Genomic DNA, 7427 nt, shown 5'->3' with positions numbered 1-7427 from the left:
AGCAATGCCTTACTTTCATATCCCTATATGATTTATATTTTTGTTTTGATATTTTTACTTTGTACAGTTTAAGTGTCTCCTCCATTCAATTGATTCCATTTGAAAAGATGGTTTATTTTAAAGGAAAGTGCTTGGGTTGTAAAAAGGGTCTGCACTACATCAAACACATCTCCAAGGCCAGTGTAGAGTGCTCCTCATAGGCATTAAATAAAGCTTCAAACAGGCTGCATTACTGGGCTCACGCAGCTTGTTCTCCACAGCCAGTTTCAATTTCACTAAAAGGAAAGAATTGGTAATTAATTATCTAGGCCGTGTAATGAGTTTCCATTACTTGGAATTCAATAAAGCTCTTTCATTGTGACCAGGCTGATCAATAGCACTGAAGGGTTAATAGAAACCATAGATACAGCTGGGATAATAGAATGGCTATAGAAAATTAGGCTAGGTCCCTGAAGCACTCTTTCTTCTCTCTAGGGAATGGAAGCTGCTCAGTAGCTCCTTTTTTTAGAGCACTCTGTGAGGCATTGCGAAATGAGTAGGCTATTGTGTTACTGCACAAGCTAATGGAAATTACCTTTACAAAATCCATACGCTCTTGGAGCTGGAATGGCTTTGGAGATTATTTAGTTACATTACTCATGGATCATCATGCCTTTCAGTTAGACATTTTTTTTTTGGACCAAGTGATGCCATCTTTATCTTCAACACTAACCTACCCATCTCCTAACTGCTATAGCTGATTAGACAAAAAGTGTAACTGACAAAAAACATAGCCAATCCTTGGAGTGGCAAGAGGCTTATGCAATTGCTGCAGTGAAAGGAAGGGGGTGGGCAATCGATTTTCTATGGAATTTTAATCTGCAACTAAGGAGAGAATGTGTTTAATTAGGGGTTAAAAATGATGGACTCTACAGAGATACCGGAGACTGTGCCTATGAGGAAGGTTTAGGACAAATCAGATTTATGTGCACAGCAGTATCCCAAGAGAGGAAGGCCACACATTCCAACATATCAATAGAGGCCAGGGGGCATAGCTGGTGCTTGAGGGCTTTCTCGTTTTAGTGGCAATCTGTTGTATTTTTCTATAAGAACTATATTTTTCTTAAGATAACTTGGAGTGTGTCTGTTTCTTGCAACCAAAAGATTGTAAGTAGAACCCTGATCCAATTCCTGCATTTTCCACGTAAAAAGACCAATTCTTGAGAGCATGATACAAAGTTGATGGCAACTTTTCCAGGATATGATGATGGTTTCCACAGACAGCTGCAACTGTATCTCCTAATCAGCATGCCCTTCTGCAACGTGATCTTGCCACTTCTTCATTTAGAGGCAGAGTGTATGCCTTTAGATACAAGGGAGAGGAGAATCTAGGCAGGGTCTGAGTGCTTTGACCAATAGAATATAGCACAAGTGACATTGTGCCAGTTCTGGGCATTGTTCTTAACTGGCCTGGAAGCAGTAGTTACTACTTCCTCCCTCTTAGAAGTCAGTGTCATAAAAGAAGCGTGCCTTCCTTGAGACCACAGAAACCCCAAGCACATGGAGACTCCCTGGATGATGAGATGCTGCATGGAAAGACAGACCAAGAGAAAGAAAGAGAGAAGAAGAGAGGGAGGGAGGAGGAGGAGACAGAGAGACCAAAGAGTACTTAGATGGCAGTCACCTTAGCAATAAGCCATCCTGGAAGTGAATCCTCTAACCTCAGTCCCTCCAGTTGCTGTCACACAGATTAGAGATGAAGCCTTCAGCCAAGTCCCGTCCAAGTTCCTGACCTATAAAATCTTGAGCAAAATAGAATACTGTAGTTATTTTAAACCATTCATCTTTGGGTCAGCTTGTTATGCAACAACAATAATCAAAACACAGGGTCACTTGGCTTTCAAATGAGTTTTCTGTCTATGGTGTGTCAATTTTATTGGAATAAAACAATGTATTTAGCAACCCATCCAAATGCTTTTTCAAGCTAACACTTTCTTTGGTAAACAAAAAAACACATGAATGTCACCTTAAAGTCACAGGGACATTTCAGACAAAAACTCAAATGGTGTGAGGCATGTAATTTCATTAATTCTCATTTACAACACCATGGAGGAAGATGTAATTTGACTTCACTGTATGGGTGGAGAAGATAAACAATTTAGAAACATAGCCTCAAGATTCTACCATGTGTCAGTGATGCCATATTTTCAGATTTTCTCACTGATGGTTACTCATTGTCTGGGTTCCAATAGCTGGAGATACTTATATTTACATCATGGGATACCCATGCCATAAAATTGGTAATTGGTCAGATTCCATTTGTGTTGCCAATTTGTGACTAATATCTGACTGGTCAGAAAGAAACTGCTTCCAATTTTTTCAAATCCACATCAACATTTGTTATCATCTGTCTTTCTTATGTTAACCATTCTCGTGGGTATTAAGTGGTATCCCTAATGACTGATGATGCTGATTATCTTTGCATGCATTTATTGACCATGTGTATATTTTCTTTGCATGCATTTATTGACCATGTGTATATCTTCTTTGAAGAATGTTCCCATTTTAAAATTCAGTTATTTATCTTTTTATTGTTGGATTGCAAGAGTTCTTTATATATACTGCATATTAGACCCTTATCAAATATATTATTTGCAAATAGTTTTTCTCCTGTAAGACATTGATTCTTAACCAATTTTTGTATCATGCAGCATTTTAAGTATCTGATGAAACCATGGACACTCATCCAGCCAAGGGTACATGCCCATGAAATTTTGAATACATTTTCAGATATTTTTACAAAGATCCCGAAGCCTTAAGAAACCCCAAGAGCTTTATCTTTCCCCCCATATCCCTAGGTTTTGCTTTTCTCTAGGATTATGTAGATACCATCCGACAAAAGGAAACTCTTTGCAATGAGAGGAAGAAAACAATTCTTTTGGTGGGTAGCTTGACGATTCCATTTGGTGACAGAGTAGCCTTATTGGGACCAGGCAATTCTCTATAAGGCTGAGTATGCTGGGTCTTCAGAGAAGAGAGGACAACTGTGTATGAGACAAGCAGATATTTTTTTCTACTCCTGGATGGAGTAGGAAGAAGGGACAGAACTATAGACAACGGAGAAATTGAGAGGGGGTTAGAGAAGATAATTCCCAGGGCATATCCTGATGAATTGCAAGTAAATGGATGTTTTTCTAGGGCTGATCAATGGCACTTGCTTAACTACCTTTGTCATGTCTGCTTCTCAACTGGAGAGAAAACGATGAAGTGGGACAGTGAGAACTATTTAAACAGACAACTGGGAGCCAGAGGCTGAGTAACATTTAGATCTTCCTATTTTTCTAAGGTCTGTTGGAAAAAAAATATCATGAATCTGAATACTAATTTTTTAGACATGCAAAGTTACCATTTAAGCCAAACTCAATGTCTTGTGACAAATTTGCTCCCTTCTGTCTAATATCATTATCTTTGGTTTTAAAAAATAATCAGAAAAATTGTGCTCATTGTTTCAGAAGCTATCAGGAACTTCAAGGCATCATAGAAATTTAGCATTTAAATGTTAGAATTTAAGTCTTGTACCTAATTCCCTACTCGTCATGCCTGGTAAAAGGTCATTTAGATTTTGCTTGAAGGCTTTTGATGATGGGGAAGTCACCACCTCATAATAAGCAATCCAGTTGATTTGATCTTTGGGCAGTTCTAACTCTTAGAAAATTCCTTCTTCACTGAGCTGAATTAAGCCTGTATTATCATCACTGATATGTAGCATCATACCAATGTTCCAAGTGTCATACCTAGTGGACATAAACCATAGGTACTCTTTATTTAGCACCATCTATAAGTCAAATACTTACATGATAGGTGCTGTATATTAATATGTACTTATGATTAATCTTTACAATTCAGGAAGGCAGGAGTATCATTCCTATTCAATAGGTAGGATTGAGAATTACATTCATGTTTCAGAGATAATAACTGAAAAACTGCAATTTGAACCTTGGTCTATACGATGCCAGAGTTTGAATGATTGCTACCATGCAACACTGTCTAGCTAAGAATAGTCTATTTTTTTTTTTTTTGAGATGGAGTCTTGCTCTGTCACCAGGCTGGAGTGTAGTGGCAGAATCTTGGCTCACTGCATCCTCTGCTTCCTGGGTTCAAGCAATTCTCCTGCCTCAGCCTCCCAAGTGGCTGGGACTACAGGCACATGCCACCATGCCCTGCTGATTTTGTATTTTTAGTAGAAACGGGGTTTCACCATGTTGGCCAGGATGGTCTTGATCTCCTGACCTCATGATCCACCTGCCTTGGCCTCCCAAGGTGCTGAGATTACATACTTTGTTTTTACCCGAAAGGTTTAAATAATAGAAGACCATGCTGTTTTTCACTGTGCCTACCTTCTGTTCCCTCCTCAGCAAGCAAATAGCGTTAGATTCTTTGAACCAAAATCATCTGTTGAATATTTTTGTTACAAAGCTCTGTGCCAGCTGCTCTAAACAACATGATTTTTGAGTGGGAATTTGGCTTCTTAATGAATTAACTCACAACCTAGTAGCTACACCAGAAAGTAATACTATTAAGGACTATTTTTGTGGGACAAAGCACAATGGAATATGGATGACGAATAACCAGGTCCATCGAATGCTCTGCCTTTGGAATCATTTTGTTAGTTCATAGTTTTTCATCTCTCTACAGCTTCAATTTTCACTTTCTTGGTGTTGCCTTTCTGCTGGAAATAAATAGATACCTAGTCGGTAGCTCGACAAATGGTAACATCTTTCTCTTTCTTTGTTCTGGTGGGCAACTAGATTTAAACACAAGATTTAGACAAGCTAGCTGGGAAATTTCTATTTATCAGTTGAGTTAGATGTGCATCAAGGCAGATGGTCCTAAAGAGATAGAAGTGGAATTGAGAAGTCTCCATTCTTGATGAATAGAGTCTGTAGAGGCAATGTGGCCAATGGGGTCTCACTTTTAATCACAGATTTTTAAGTTTTAAAAGTTAGTTTACTTATATTGATACTGCAGAGCAGGCTCTTGAATAACAAGTGATAAATAACTATATCTGTAGGCCTTGAAGATTTCTGCAACACCAGGCATGGGCTGTTAAATGGAACTTTCATTGTATTCCCCATCTTGTGATGCATAATGGGGTCTTATGTTAGACGAGAGACATTGTAGATGAGTGCACGACATTTATGGGAGCAAGAGAGTACATTTATATCATATTTCATATATATTTATGCCTTTGAACTCCTCATGGACTTGTTCTTAGACTTTTGACTAGAAATAAATTCTTCACTATTTAAACAATGTTTTCCCAAACCTTTATGTACCTAGCACCACCCAATTTCTTTTTTATGCCTTGTTATCTCATGGATACAGTGGGAATTGAAAACCAGTGTTTTTAATAAAAAGGTCTTATATTGGTGAGCATGGAATTGAGGACTTGGAAGCTTCTAATTATGTAGCACAGGCAATGAATGCAGGCTGCCTCTGAGTTTACCCTGGTTCCTTCATCCAGCTTGGCAGGCACTGTGGAGGGGCCTTGCACACTCTGTGCTGGGAAGGCATGGGGCGGGAGAAGAATCTTTTACTGGGCAGGCAAGAATAAAAGGGGTAGAGAAAACTAGGCATGTGATAAAAGCACATAAATCTGTTTAAATATATTCTTAAGATTGCTTTAAAATATTTGGTTCTGGCCTTTCAGAAGAGTCTTGGGGTTTTCAGACTTGAGGCGAAAGGATGATTGTATGAGTCAAGCTGCCTCAGGAATGTTGTTTGTAAATGATAATTTCTTCATTAGTTCTCATTAATTCATTCATTCTGCCAATATTTGCTGAGTGCCAGCCACTGTCCTAAAGCCAGAGTTCTAGTGATGAACAAAATTGACACAGCCGCAACTCTCATGAAATTCTAGAGACTGTCAGAGGCGTGTGGCCTCTGATCTCACAAAGTAGAAAGAAGCCAAATGTCAGATAAAAAGACATTTATTTTTGGTTAAAAATATTTCCTTTAAGAAACTATCTCCACGTAGTGCAATAATGTCACAGGATTTTAAGACTGAAAGGCTCATGAATTCATGTGATAAATATTTATGAGCTACTATCTTACAAAGCAGTGCTACTGTCTCAGCTAACATTGTTAAAATGGTCAAGACATACAGGTCAGGTGTCCCCCCTCCCTTGAAGGATGGGACTTTACATACCTATGCTGTGGTTCAGGATGTGTTGATTGTGTATTTTGATCTCAGATAGCAATCTCCTCTCACTCCCCAGTAATTTCTGAATTCTAGAGAAAGCCTTAACATGAGCTCCAGGTATTCACAATTTGTTGTGTCTGTCACATGGGATGTCATGGGGTTGTAGCTAATAGGAGAGGAGGAATGAAAGACAGTGTTAAAGTTTATTTATTTCGTTGTCTCATTTGTAAACAAGTTACCTGAACTCAAGACAGCAGAAGGCACATAGGAGTGATAAAGCCAGGGCCAGGCTGTCCAGTTTTCAGGCAAGTCACCTTTCTAGCTCATCATCTTTGTGTATGGCCATTATGATATTTCTTTGGAATAAAAATTGCTTACCAGGATAAAGGGCAGGTCTTTGTCTCTCTGATTTACCACTGTATCCCCAGAGTCACAATAGTGCCTGGTATGTAGCTCAATGAATGTTGGTGAAGGAATTAATAAATGAAGGATATAAAGGCTTTTATCACAATTAAGTACAACTTAGAGGATATAATAAGTCAATTAATCCAGCTTTGCCAATAACATACAAAATCGATATGCATGTAGAGTCTGTATTTTTCAATGGCTTTACTGATCTTTACTATGAGTGTCTTATTAGTCATCTGAATCCCTTTCTGCTGCCTGTATTTTTAGAATAAGACATCAGGAAGGAGGGTTCCATGGTGTAATGGTTAGCACTCTGGACTCTGAATCCAGTGATCCGAGTTCAAATCTCGGTGGAACCTTTCATATTGACTGGGTGCTGCAGGAAGCTAAGGTGGGCAGATCACTTGAGGCCATGAGTTCCAACCCAGCCTGGCCAACATGGTAAAACTAAAAATACAAAAATTCAAAAATTAGCTGGGCATGGTAACAGGCACCTATGATCCTAGCTACTTGGGAGGCAGAGGCTGCAATGAGCTTTGCCACTGAACTCCAGCCTGGGTGACAGAAGGAGATTCTGTCTCAGAAAAAAAAAAAAAAAGATCTATACAATTGGAAATTATTATTTCATCCAACAGGCAGTTGGTCATATACAGAGATTCCAAAGGAATTCCTTACAGATTCTTATTTTTAAAATAACACGAGTTAGGAGAGGACATAGGATGGTTTAATTCATGCCATGTACCCTGGCCTATAGACACTTCACAACTAGACTGACACATTAGTAAGTGCAGTGATGGGCTGTATAATGAGATTTCAGCCAATGATGAACAGCATGTGT

General features: G+C 38.8%; 1 non-coding gene across 1 annotated transcript; it reads left to right on the top strand.

The window, feature by feature from the left end:
- Positions 1 to 6876: 6876 nt before the first annotated feature.
- TRNAQ-CUG (transfer RNA glutamine (anticodon CUG)) lies at positions 6877 to 6948 on the top strand. Its single transcript has one exon. It is a non-coding gene; the product is annotated as a tRNA-Gln (tRNA).
- The last annotated feature ends 479 nt before the right edge of the window (positions 6949 to 7427 follow it).

This window comes from Symphalangus syndactylus, chromosome 23 (assembly GCF_028878055.3).
Source record: "Symphalangus syndactylus isolate Jambi chromosome 23, NHGRI_mSymSyn1-v2.1_pri, whole genome shotgun sequence".
NCBI lineage: Eukaryota > Metazoa > Chordata > Mammalia > Primates > Hylobatidae > Symphalangus > Symphalangus syndactylus.
This window is presented reverse-complemented; position numbering and strand designations above follow the sequence as displayed.